The sequence below is a fragment of the Hoplias malabaricus genome, chromosome 6, assembly GCF_029633855.1.
Source record: "Hoplias malabaricus isolate fHopMal1 chromosome 6, fHopMal1.hap1, whole genome shotgun sequence".
NCBI lineage: Eukaryota > Metazoa > Chordata > Actinopteri > Characiformes > Erythrinidae > Hoplias > Hoplias malabaricus.
In genome coordinates this window covers 17747212-17761665 of record NC_089805.1, presented here as the reverse complement: position 1 = coordinate 17761665, position 14454 = coordinate 17747212, and the positions used below count along the sequence as shown (strand labels likewise).

The following is a 14454-nucleotide window of genomic DNA, read 5'->3' as shown; positions in this document are numbered from 1 at the left end:
TCATTGCTGCTCCAGGCTCAGCACTGCAGAAATTGCACTATGTGACTTTTGAAAGCATGTATGCTATTTATAGAGCTTTATTATGCTCTTATATGTAAATCCCCACTTGCCTTCCTGGTCACTAATGCCGTATCTAGCACCAGAGGCACCATTAATACATGCTCAGTGCCACCAGTACAATGTAGACTTTATGTACAATATCATCTGCCTGCACTATTAATAACCATAAATCCACATGTCACTAGCCCCACTGGCACCATTAATGCATACTCAATACCATCAGTGAATCAAAATTGTAATATTCATAGTTCACAATTTTGACTGCCTTGTGATTTGGACTGGTGCCAGGGTCTATTTCTGCCTTATTCCAGGTAGGCTCTGGACCCACCACTACCCTGAACAGAATGAAGTGGTTTTAAAATGAGGTACTACAGATGATGTATAATCTGTTCCAATATGGAATATTTCACAATTATAAGATTGTGACATATTTCCTGTTTTGCCCACCCCTTATGTGCAGCCAATTATGAAAGATTTCAAGCAAATGCTATGGAACAAAACCATTACACACAAGTCAACAATAATATATTGTAATCAATGTGGAGTTTAACTGGCTGCCAGTGTGCTGTCAATTAAACAGGCTTAATATGGTCAGGCTTTGTGATTCTAATAAGAACATAAGAGCATAAATAGCACTTCATCAGCCAAATGAAATTAGTTCAACTACATCATTATAACACTGTAAATAACAAGATCTTCTCCTGGTGCACACAGTGAATAAAAATCTCTGACACTTTGTGGGAGCTCCAAATTATTTATGGGCAACATCTTCTTTTGCCCAAATCATCATTTACAACCAAAGTTTAAATTACTTACGACATTGTTTAAAAGCTACAACATATTTTCTGTCTCTACAAATATTAGTGTTATTTAGCATGTTGAAAAAAGGCAACAGTAAATCACTAGATTCATTAATAGACAATTAACAGGACTGACATCTCAAGTATACAAGTATAATAATAAACAGCAGAAACCAATGATTCAGTAAGCTGCGCTGTAAAAAAGTACACCCGAGGAAGATTTTGGGGTTGTAATCATTTTAATTTTGTTTATATGCAACTTTACACCTGATAGAATTAAAAAAGATGTTCCAGCAATGGCAAAAAAGGAGCTGAAACCAACACAATGGAATAAAGTAATTATTTATGACTTTAGTTTAAGTGTTTGTGCACCTCTAGTTCACGCCTTTAGATTTACAGAACTATTGTACAATCTAAACCATCTGTAAACAGTATACTCAGTTATCAATTGCTAGGCATTTAATCCCTTACTAACTACATAATGCTTGATGAACAGTTACCTAATGTACTAATAATGGTTAATCAAAGATTTATAAACAACAAATGATCTATCAGCTAACCTTACTGTAAAGTTTTAGAATGTTTTTATAGGCAGATGTATTTATAGGTGATGGTGATATAGGTGGTTGTAGTCTTAAATGTTGCACTTAGCTGATGTGTGGTAAGAATATTGGATTGGCTGCAGTTGCATCATCCAGGTGGGTGTTGCAAATAAGTGGTGGCTGAGGAGACTTCATAATGTTCCTATAAACTTTATACACTTTAAATATTGGTACATTTGTGTAAGTAATCCTCCTGTCAGACACAATAAAGTCAAGTAAAATAAAGCAACAACTTTAAAAAGTACCGTGTAAACAGGCAAGTAATTATAATGTTTTATCTGGGCATTAAACTATTGAAAACACTAATTTAAGAATAAAAGAAATAGCATAAATATAAACCCCAATTCCACAAATATCTGGTCATTTTCTGAAGCAGTGACTTTATGACATTATTTGCAACCGTCTTGAGGAAGCAAAGGAATATTTGTAGTTAATACATAATATCAGGTTCATGTAATATTTTTAAAGAAAATAGATACTGAAAGTTTTCTTTTAAAGCATGAATGTTGGTTTGGAATATGGCATGATACAGTTAGTATCCATGATGTATTAAATGAGAGATTTTGCTCAGTACTCTATGCAACCCTGTATCAGGCATCTAACATCAAATTGAATTCTGCTTTTGCATTATTTGTGCAGGGATGAAGGCGCATGTACTGCTTTTGCAGATTTCAAATATATTTCTGAAATTGCATGATGTTATGTATTTTGTTTATTATTTCATTTTTATTTATTTATTATTATTATTATTTAGATCAGTTCAAAAACAATAGTGCAAGGAAATTGCAACATACAGGTACCTAACATGTTTAGCACCCATGGTTAAATGGCTTTGCTGAAGTGAAAATAACCCCACATCCTCCACTGAGAACACGCTTCTACACATTTTAACGCACAGTACTTTTGAATGGACTGTTTTTGTGCTGAACTCTAATGCCACCCTGTGGACACAGGAAGTAACCTTCTACTCCGAATCTTGGCTCAGCTTCTGGCTCATCTGTGCCTTAAGACATGACTAGTAGAGGCTAATCCTTCAGGACAGCTAATAAGATAAATAAAAAATGATAGCTAATAGATAGCATTAGGCACATTCTGGGTAGAGGCCTTTTCCACTGAAAACATTAATTCCATCTCTTAAACAGCTGCATGGCCTTTGTGCAGCTCTGACAAACTACATTTAGGAACATGGCAAGAGTGTTAATAGCTTGTTAACAATCTACTAACTCTGCTATAATCAGTAAATTGCTCGTCTCCAATCGGATTACAAACCCACTCCGAGTGATTTACAAATTCACTTTGACCAGTAATCAGACAAAAAACATACAATGGCACAATACTGAATCTTTTGAAATTAAAGCCTGCAACAAATAGCAAAAAAGGCTGAGGCTAAAAATGTACAAAAACCTTCTAAAAACACTTTAAATAGGTGACAGAATCAGGGTTGGGTATAAAAGCAGCATGCAGGTACAGCCAAATCCTTATGAATCAGGACACGTCAAGGTTCGTCAAGAAATATTGATGTCCACCATCCCCAAATTATTAAATACTGAGAGAAGGAAAGATGATGTAACACAGGGGTAATCATGGGCCTTTTTTAGAATGTGTAGCTGGAATCATGTTTATTGTCCGAAAAAAGTATAACCAATATGGAAAACTTTATTGTTGCTACTCTTAGTTCAGCACTGCAGAAACTGCATTATGTACATGTTGGAGAAGTGTAGGATAATCCCCTCCCCCTCCATCCCCTTCCTGTTGGTTTCAGTACAGTTCTGTAAAAAGGAACTACACTAAAAGGAGCCCAGGGAAAAAAAAAAAAGTACCTTGTGTACTTTTAACAAAATAACGTTACGCAAACTAAATGTTGTACAGTATGAAACAATGTTTATTAAATATGACATTCCATTTTAATTCAATGCACGTTTGTCTTATAAAATTTGTGGGAACTATTCACTAAGGTGGAACTCACTCCAAATTCAGGAGACAGTAGCTAACTTTCAGTGAAAGTAAACACCTACTAAAAGTGCTACAAAACTGAACAGCTCAACTTAGAAATAAGTTTCTGTGGCAGTTCAGTGAATAAAAACTCACACTTATGTTAAATTTTGTACCATTTCACATTAATAGAGGCTCAGCTACAGAATGAACCCAAAAAGAGTTTGTTTTGTGCTATAACATATTAGATTTTGTGTGACGGTTGTAACAAGAGCTTCCATAACAACATACATCCCTAGACAACACTAAGAGCATGCCTCTCGGTTTTGTAACATAAGAGAGAAAGTTCATATGAAGAGTGTTGGGAAACCTCAGAAACGGTTTTCAGTATGAGGTAAGGGCAAATGGGAAACTATGGTTTGAATGCTTTCTGCTCTGTGGATTCCCTCTGCTCTCCGCCCTTAAACAACCAATGGTCACTGAGCAACCCTGTGTTTGCATGGCAACCGGTAGCTAAGAGTGACCGCAATGAGGGGCCACACCCACTCACACAAGACGGGCAAGAAGAGAGGGGGAGCATATGACACAGCTGGAAAAAACAGGCTATTGTGTCATTTCTTAGCACTGCTACTCGAAATAAATAGGGAATAATCAGTGTTTTTCCAGTGCCTTAAGAGTCAGGTACCACTCACTCGTAGCCTATGAGTACAGAGCTAGAGGGCCTGCAGGGTCTGAAGCATTCCTGGGATTCAGCAATGAGGTGTTGAAATAGAGATTAATTATAGCACAGTGGCTAAAAATGAAACGTTTGTGGACATCTGTTTACTCAATATTTCTTCTGAAATAAAAGGTATTGCTAAGAAATCACATTCTATTTCGAAGGATTTGCACTACGTACTGATACATTGCTGTGTTGATTTGATAGCATTCAACCACTAGAGAGTTAGTGATGTACTGATATTGGATGATTAATTAGGGATCACAGGACAGGACCTTTCGTCACGGTAATGAACACAGTTTCATAGCCCAATGCTAGAGGCTTTACTCCTTGTTAAGTTTAATTGGTTATTCTCTGAGCCAAGTATATTCGCTCTGCCTTGATGAACTTCAGAACAATTTAGCTCAGAAAAATCTAGTTCTCAAAAATCCTCTTAAGAAAATCTTATCATTGTTTTAAGCCTTTTGTGCTGCATTTTATAGTTTACAATGAAAAAAGAGTTGACTGTTATTTTAATCATTAAATCATTTTATTTAAATAGACAACAAGCAGAATCAAACCAAGTGTTCACAAATGGGAGTTTAAAAACAAAGGGGACAGAAATCAGCAGGCCTATATATATATATATATATATATTTTTTTTTTTTTTTAAGTGGAATGGTATGTTTGAGTATAAGCTCAAACTATAAACTGTACCTTGCTTGTGCTTAAAGTATAACTTTTTCAATTGTAAGTTTAGTAATAAAACTAATATATCTGAAACAGCAAAAATAATTCAGTAACACCCACCTATGGAGAATTAACAGAGAAACATCCTCATTTCTTTTCATGCTTTTTCAATGTTCTGATATCTTTCCAGCCTCCAGATGCTGGTGTGTCTCTGACACGGCTGAGCCATCAACGCACAGAGAGTAAGCCTGAGCCATTTCCCATTTACACAGGGCTGTGTACAACACCACAGCTTTTCCCAGCACACAAATGGTGAGGAGACATTCTCAGTCAGAACTTTTATTGGAATGTGTATTAAATTAAAACTGTGAACATCACCTTTAAGACAATTGTTGTTCCTTTTGAGAGAACATTGATATTGTTCATACATCTGTACATTACTCTTTCTTTTCTTACAGTGTATATTAAGTTTGATGGTCTCAGACTAAAGAGACTTAAACTGTGTTTTATGAAACCACCCAAGCCTCAAGCCAAGGAATCACTGAAACATTGTTCAGAGCCATAAAACAAAGCATGTAGGGCGAAGAGCAGAATGTCATAAATAGGAAAGTCTTACATACTTTAGTCCTGGACTTTTACCCCAAAGCCTATTAGGTGTACAAATATGTTTTAAAATGTTTTTTTATGTGCAACACAATTTTATTTCAAAATTTCCAACATGTTTGTGCCATTTTATGGTAACTGTCACAAATATGGTAACTGTCACAAATATGGTAACGTATCAAATATGACAACTGTCAATGAATTTTAAAAATATAAAAATAAACTATTAATATTCTATGTTTGTGATCACTTACTTTGAAAAACATCATCTTCAAATCATCTAAACGAAACCTCAGGCATATGTTTGGACACAATATTATCCCCAAATACAAACAAATGAATGTGCACGCATTTGCAGAGCTTTTTCTTGATGGATCTCATAACGAATGCATTGACAAATAGATTCTTTTCACTTGACGTTTTTGAATTACATTTTTACAACAAATAATTCCATGGATTCTTATTTATTTATTTAGTCTGTTGGTAATAGGTTTCCTGTACAAGTAGGGATTTTCCTGCTTGCAAACACATGTGATTTAACTCCAGAGTGAGTGTCCAGACATATCAATACACTGTGTTGGACTCTGCCCCTCTGTTCCCCACCCTTCTTTTGTGTTAAATATATTTCAGTTCCTTTTGTGAACAGCACAAAGTGGATTATTACACGTGGGCTGCTGTCTACACCTCTGCCTTTGGAGCTGTTGTATTGCATTTTTAGACCTAAAGTTTCACAAAAACCTTTAAAATTAATGAATATGGGCTTAAGTATATGTCTTCTTTGTCCTGACGTTATAAATGCTGGCCTGTCATATTAGAGAAATTTAGAGAACCATTCAGAAAAAAATATATATACAGCAATATAAGCAAATAGCCACAGAAGAGCTATTCTCACAGTACTCCCATCCTTGGTTCTGCTCCATCCTGGATCTGTTCTTTTCCCACTCTTCCTTATCTGTTCCTGTAGCCTGTTTTTTCCATTACTTTCACTTGCACTTGGTTTGTTTTTATATCTACACATTTCCGTTTTATTTCATTGTTACATTGTTAAGCATTGCCACTGTTTGGGCTGCATCTCTGGAGTCTACGGTTCCTCAGTACCTTTTTCCTTAGTTCTGTTATTTGTTGACTTTGTTTCTATGATTTTAGATTCAGTTTTAGCTATGGCATTTGTGTTATGGAAATGGCAGGGTTAATGGGCCTGCCTGTGCTCTCTTAATTATGACTTTGGCCATGGTTTGGCTCAAATGAAACAGACTTCCACTTATATCTGTCCACAGTCTCATCAGTTCTAAAACCGTGCTCTCTTTCACAATGTTCAGCTCATAAAGAAATATTCAGGTATGGCTAAACTGTGTTGTTAGTTACATATATATTTGTAATGCTCTGCTATTGTTGTAATTTCTGGTTTTTAACACTAAGTAGACTCACAGCTGCTTTTTAAAAATATTTTACCTTTACGTATGTACATATGTGTATAATTTAGTAAATTCATTCATCCATTATCTGTAACCGCTTATCCAATTCAGGGTCGCGGTGGGTCCAAAGCCTAAATGGAATCATTGGGCGCAAGGCAGGAATACACCCTGGAGGGGGCGCCAGTCCTTCACAGGGCAAGACACACACACACATTCACTTTTGAGTCGCCAATCCACCTACCAACATGTGTTTTTGGACTGTGGGAGGAAACCAGAGCACTCGGAGGAAACCCATGAAGACACGGGGAGAACATACCAACCGGAGCGGGAATCGAACCCACAACCTCCAGGTCCCTGGATCTGTGTGAGTGCGACACTACCTGCTGCGCCACCGTACCGCCCAATTTAGTAAATTTATTTATTAAATGTTTAATAATACAAATTGTAATATTAACAGCATCAGTCCTGCCAGCTAAATCCTCGCCCATTTAGACAGGGGATCTAAAATGGACAGCACCTCAAGAGACTGGTGTTACTATTATATGATAGGACCAGCGCTGTCATAAAGGCAAGGAGATGCCTAAACATGTAGAGAAGAGAATAAATGATGATGAAGAAGAAAAACTATGTAGCATTTTTACCTTAAAATATCATATTTTAAAATCAGTGTGATGCTTCACTGACCAGTAATAGAGAGAATGGAGTCTCTGTTGTGGCTAGTTTGGCCTCAGCACTGCAGAAACTACACTATATAACATTTGGAGGAGGGTATGGAACCAGCCCCTTCTCTCCCAACTCCCTGTTGATTTCAAGTGCTGTAAATGTGAATTACTCTCAGCAGCTGTAGTGGGAGCAAAAATAGAAAACCATACCTAGAGTTCCTTTAAGTTTATTCCCAATAAATGTATGTACAATGTGCTAGATATGGTTTCATTAGAAGAAAACATCAAGACAAAATGTGTACAGTGAACAAAGTGTGAGAGAGAGAGAGAGAGAGAGAGAGAGAAAGAGACAATTTTTCATTACTCTGAGGAAACTGGAGAGCTCATTCTCCATCAGTTTTCTGAGCTCTCTGCAGCTCAGAGTGTTGCTGTTTTCTTCCCCAGGGGTGTATTTGTGGAACACCTTAATGAGAGTTTCCATGGCCCTTTCTAGGTCTGACGGCATATCTGCTGCAGTTCAGCACTCTGAGAGAGAGAGAGAGAGAGTTTTATCCGAGTTAAGCAATGTGACAGTGAATTTGTAATTACTAACCAGTAATGCAGAAATTTTATTGCATAAAACCTCACATATCACATCATAAGGCTAAGCAGCTCATTAAGGACCCCCTCCAGTGAAAATTTAGTAGTAGGTAGTGTCGCAGTCACACAGCTCCAGGGACCTGGAGGTTGTGGGTTCGAGTCCTGCTCCGGGTGACTGTCTGTGAGGAGTTTGGTGTGTTCTCCCTGTGTCTGCATGGGTTTCCTCCAGGTGCTCCAGTTTCCTCCCACAATCCAAAAACACACATTGGTAGGTGGATTGGCGACTCAAAAGTATTCATAGGTGTGAAAGTGTGATTGATTGTGTGAGTGTGTGTGTTGCCCTGTGAAGAACTGGCGCCCCCTCCAGGGTGTTTTCCTGCCTTGCGGCAAATGATTCCGGGTAGGCTCCAGACCAACCGCAACCCTGAACTTGTTAAGTGGTTTCAGACAATGAATGAATGAATGAAGACATCATGAAGATATCATGAGGGAAATAAGCAGTTCCCCTAACTAACACTAGACTCTCAGAAAAGCGTTCACTGTGGTGGCACCCTCAAGTGTACATATTCAGCAACTTTATTTAGGGAATATATAATGGAAATGTTTATATGTCTCTGTTAAAAGACCCTGTCTGGTTGTTTTGTCTGTATATTCATTTCTAATCATCAACAGAACTCAAACTAAATGTATGTCAGGTCAGTTCAAGGTCAGTGCTTTATCAGAACAAAACATTCTATCCCTCATCTTGTATATCAAACTGGGATGTCTGTAAGGAAACTAAGCTTGCAGAAACATCAAGTGATTATGTTATGGTTATGACATATAAACTACCTATATAAACTCTCTGTGAAAACATCTTCTTTGTCCACATTCACATAGTACTCTGTGCTATTGTGTGTTGACCACCTTAAAGTTAAATAAACTACTTTGTTTGCAAGTGCTCTGTTAAATTTCAATTCTTAATATTTGTACTTATTTTCTCCACTACAATTTGGTGTTGTCGGCAGGATTTCACATTGTCTCGGAGTGGGGGACCATTTCCAGCGGAAAGGGACTGATCACCCCTTGAACTCCATCTCACCTGTTTGAGGAACAGGACACAGACTGACCTCCCATCCCTGTCGTGCTGAAATTTTTTCAAATTTCCCTGGTGAGCATCTTGCATGTCAGAAGTAATTTATTTGTGTGACAGCTGTAGAATACTGTCTGTGTGAAGGTATTCAGTTCTTGGTTGCTCCAAGAATCTCAGAAATGGGTCAAGGTAATTCAAAGGGAGGGAAAGGGAAACCTTTCCCAGCCCCAATAGTGCATTGCAATGAACCTCCTTTTGGTGAATTAATAGAGGGCATGAAACAAAGGGAACCAGATAGCTGTGTTCAATTAGATGAGTGGGTAAAATACTGTCACTTCCCCAGAGGGGACATTAAATATAAATGAACTAGTCAACTTTAAATAACAATTACAAGCTCAACAAGACAGGTATGATAAAACTGAAGAACATTGTAATAGTAATGAAATATCAAAATAAACCAGATAATTTCCCATGGAAGCCAAATTGGCATGCTTATGGGAAGTGGAGACAGGCAGCACAAAAAGAGGCAGACAAAAAAAAAAAGGAAGCCCAGGCGTGTAAACACACATCTGACATCCCACACCCAAAAAAAGGAAACAGTAATTGGTGGTCAGTTTTTGAATTTGCAGAAAGAACCTCTGGATGATTGGCCTCCTCCTCTTCCTGAGCCAAATAATGACGCAGATGAAACAGCAGGAATTGGAGATGAGAATGCTGGCGATGAAGTTGTTATCAACCCTCCTCTATCCTCAGCCACCGAAAGCTCAACCCAACACCAACGTGGTAGAAGGGATGAAAACAAGAGGGATCCTCCTCTGTCAGCAAAAGGAAGAAGAGTTAGAATGTTTGCAGGAACATGCTAAAGTCCTGGAGGAGCAAATCAGAGAACTGGAAGAATGAAGCAGAAAAGAGAAAGCAGCGGAAAGACCTCCTCCCACTGCACCGCCTCAGGAAAGCCCAGAGGGACCGAGCACCTTACTTCCAATGCAGAGTATCCAGGTGATGGGACCTAATGGGGCAGATTATGTTTTCAGAGCATTGACAATGGAAGACAAAGACGGTATGTGAAGATCGCCCTCCAATTTCAGAGGTAGGACTGAAGTTTGTAGTCAAGCTGAGGAAAACTGGAGCAGTGGACTTTAAAGCAGTAAACAAGGCTATTCATGCTTGAGCACCAGAAGTTCCAAACCCGCACACTATTCTGAGTCAGGTGCCAGAAAATTCACAGTGGTTTTCAGTGATAGATTTGGCAAATGCTTTTTTCAGTTTGAAAGTGCACAAAGACTCGTAGTTTTGGTTTGCTTTCTCTTTCCAAGTGTTGTATTGTTTTTTTACTTTGGATCTGAATTGTACCATTTAACACATTCCCTGTCTTAAACACCTCTGATAAGAACAGCTGTTAACTTTACGACAGTTCCTGGTGCTTCCAGATCCTGTTTAGGTAAAGATCAATCCTTGTGTGTAGTTGTAAAATGGCTATAAAGATGTGTGCCTCTTACAAACCATTGGATCAGTCTGAGATTCAGCCTGTGACCAGATCATTCTGAGATCAGTCTGAGGATCAACCAGAGCACTCAATAAACAGCTTTATATCCAGACTGGTCTCCTCTCTTCACTTTGAAACCAAACGTTTTTAAGTTTACAACACAAGGGAAATCATACAAATTCACATGTGTCCGACAAGGATATGCTGAGTCACCATCTTTTTTCAATACAGCTCTGAGGGATAACTTAGCTAAGTTGTCTTTCCCAGGTACTAGAACACTTCTACTTGATATTTTGATATGTTCACCTGATCAGAACACCTGTGTAAACAAAGGCCTTGGAAGACGATCACATGCAAAAATATTTTGCAGTGCTGTTATGGAGTAAGATTAGTGTCAAAAATAAATGTGTGCATGCTCATATACTTTGGGTATATGGGTATATCTCACACTGCAAAAGAGCCCCAGCCCCAGAATAGACACAACAAATCAAATGGCAAGAAAATTTTACATCTTGTTCAACTTCTGCAAGATGACAGCATTCATCTTCACCTGCATCGTCCTGACTCATAGACTACAGTAAAAATGTTTACTGGCAATATGTGAACTTCACAGTGAAGACAATTGGTAATGCAAACGACACATGCAGTTTATGTTCGCTAATGCCCCATTCCAGTACTGATCAGAACACTGTTGTATGCTTAAAGGTATATTTACACAGTTTGTACCTTTAGGTACCAATATTGTACCTTTACCATACCTTTTTTCGGAGAGTGTAATATGTTAGGTAAATATAATTTTTTTCTGATCTTAACGTGAAATGCAAGCATCAAAACAAGGAAAACACTGCTCTTGCAGTTTGACAAATGTATCACAGGACTAGTCCCTTTTTCCGTGAGTGTGTGTCACTCTTCACATGAAAAAAAGCATTTTTTCACCCTGATAATATGTAGAGATGGAAAAGCATGATGAAATATTTTTAAAGCATTAAAAAAGTGAATACAGATCGCCAGACAGTAAGAGATAGATAGATAGACAGAGAGAGAATGTATCCAATCTTATTTCTTCATATTGTCCCTCTCGTTGTTTTAGATCTTTTAACTCTGGACTTCTGTCTCTTCTTTTAGACTTTCTACAATGGGTCGTAGATCTTTCAGCACTGGAACTCTCTTCCTCCTGTTCTTCATGACTGTTCGACCCTGTTTCCCAAATCAAATCTGTGCTCAAAATGCCCCCCCCCCCTTATAAATTAACTCCCTTAAAACCCCTTTCAATTCCTCAAAATGACACATTTAGAAGTTATTGTCAAGAAAAATGTCCCCTAATACAAGTGGCTTAAATATGTCTACACCATTGCCATCCTTCTCTGTTGCAGATCTATGAGTCTAAAATTGGTCCCCACCTCTTTGTCCATGCATCCCTCCACCACTCAAAGTTTAAAGGCCCATTTCAGACTTCAGCTATGGCAATGACTGTATAATTCACTCATGAGCTTTTTATATCTAATTTTTTTTCTACATTTCTACATGTGTACAGTACTTTACCTGCCAACTATAATGAATTTTTAAAAGCATGGTTAGAGGTTCTTCCATGTTTTTTTAAAAAAAAAAATAAAATTTCTATATACGAGCAAAGAGGTGCTAGAGACTTTTTTGATGCTGTTGTACTCCCAATTAATCAATAAGATAAAAACTAACATTTGCTAGCACTTTCTGTTTTAAAAAAAACAAAAAACAAGTATCTTACCGAGGAGGAGAGAGTGTAAGAGAATATAGTGGAGAGAAGAGGGCTGTTAGGAAAGTGTTGAGTTTAACACAGACCTCAGACTGTATGAACTCCAGCTTCACTCCTAAACCCCACCCTTCAGAGAGAGAGAGAGAGAGAGAGAGAGAGAGAGCTTCCCTTGCAGTTAGAGCAATCGCCACTGATATATATATATATATATATATATCTCAACAACTTTGTTAAAACTTCTGACTCTATAGGTTTCTCTAGAACAGAGCATTTCGCACTAAAACCACAGTGAGTGCCCATATCAACCTGAATGACTGGTTACAGCTCAAACATTTGGAAAATTTCACATTGAAGGTGGAGTTACTGGAAATAGAGCAAGGCATCAAGTATGCCACAAGAAATTAAACAAAGGATCTCTGAAAATATACAAATATATTATAGGAGGATTATGGTTTGGGGTCGGGGGTGTTGGGGCTTCTTTGATTCCTCAGGACATGCTTGGTACTAGAAGATTTAAAACCTGGCTCTAAATCAAAAAACTAGATCAATTGAAAATTACAAACTAACAAACAAACAAAATCTATACTGAGCAATTTTTATCAAAAGGGACTTTTCCAACTTACTTTCTCACACATTGGATGAAAATAGTAGAAGATTTCACACTATTATGTTAATGTTAGTGCACTAACAAAACACCAGCCATTCATCTGTATAAATGGATTAGGAGCTGTTTTCATTAAACATCTATCCTCCATTTTACACTGAGGGGTATGAAGCTCATATGAGCTAAGCCTATTTTTTGACCTGTCTGTACTGTACCATAATCCATTGCTGTCTAATACACCGCAGGATTTTAGAAACTTTTAAAACACCAACTAGGCAAGACAGTGTGGTGTGATTCATTACAGTGTTTTTCCAGGTGTTGCAGAAATTCTTTGGAGACTGTATATAAAAAAAAGGTTACAGAAAGGTTCAGCCATGTACAAACAAGGGTCATTTTTCCCCTCAAACATACCATGCCACCATAAAAGACACTGAACTTCTGAACATAAACAAATGAGAGAAAACTGCAGTTTCCCGCAATTGTAGACTTTCCCTTTAAGGGACTATAGATAGTAATATTTAAAACTTTGCATGTGCATTTTTTGCCTATTCATGCTTATTCATTCAAGAATTCAGCTGCACAACTCTGAGTTGGTTGATTGTCTGATTCTGCTCTTCATGATGTGCCATAGGAGACAGATCTGGACTGCAGACAGACTAATGAAGTATATATACACACACACACTATGTCTAGGAAGCTGTGCTATTGTAGCAAATGTAGAATGAGGCCTGGATTTATCTTGCTGAAATATCAATGGAATTCCTGGGAAATGTCAAATCAACTGTATCTCACACATTTGCAAGTCACCCATACTGGACGCACTGATGTACTTCCAATACCATGACAGATGTTGGCTTTTGCACTTTTCACTGATAACGATCTTTGGCACAGAGAACTCAACATTTGTTTCTTCAAAAAACAAGCTGGATCTTGGACTCACAATCAGAGCACATTTTTAACCCATCTTTCAGGCAACCTGAGATTAGCTTGAGCATTTCTTGTTGCTGAAGTGTACAGTGTTAAGTGACAATAGAAGTTCTCCTGAGCCTATGTGGCTATATTTAGCACAACAGCTTCTAGGGGCTCAAAGGTTATTCACATTCAACAGTGGTTTCTAGTGTTGCCCTAAACTTGACTGAGATTTCTCCAGATTTATATGGTAAAAGAATGAAATATTTTGCAGTCTTCGGTTGAAAATTTAAATGAATAAAATTCAGAAACATATTTATGTTTATAACTGTTTAACAGTTCTCTCAGAAAGTGGTGAGCCACAACCCATCTTTGCCATTAAAGACTGAGACTTTGCTCGATATCTTGCCTGTATCTGAGTGTGCTGTAGCCAGCCAATCCTTTATTTTAATTATTTTTAAACAAAATAAAATGCAAATGAAATCATTCTTTGTATTTTTGTCAGTTAAAGAAAGGTTCAAAAAATGAACAAGTCACAGAATCTCTTTTTATATATTTTCAAAATAAATAAGTAAAATATTTCACCTGAAAGGTTTGATTTTAATATATTT

General features: G+C 37.5%; 1 long non-coding RNA gene across 1 annotated transcript; it reads left to right on the top strand.

The window, feature by feature from the left end:
• The first annotated feature begins 3957 nt into the window (after positions 1-3957).
• Positions 3958-11022, top strand: LOC136700071 (uncharacterized). The gene is made up of 3 exons (XR_010803702.1): positions 3958-4244; positions 4972-5093; positions 9048-11022. It is a non-coding gene; the product is annotated as an uncharacterized lncRNA (long non-coding RNA).
• Positions 11023-14454: the final 3432 nt, after the last annotated feature.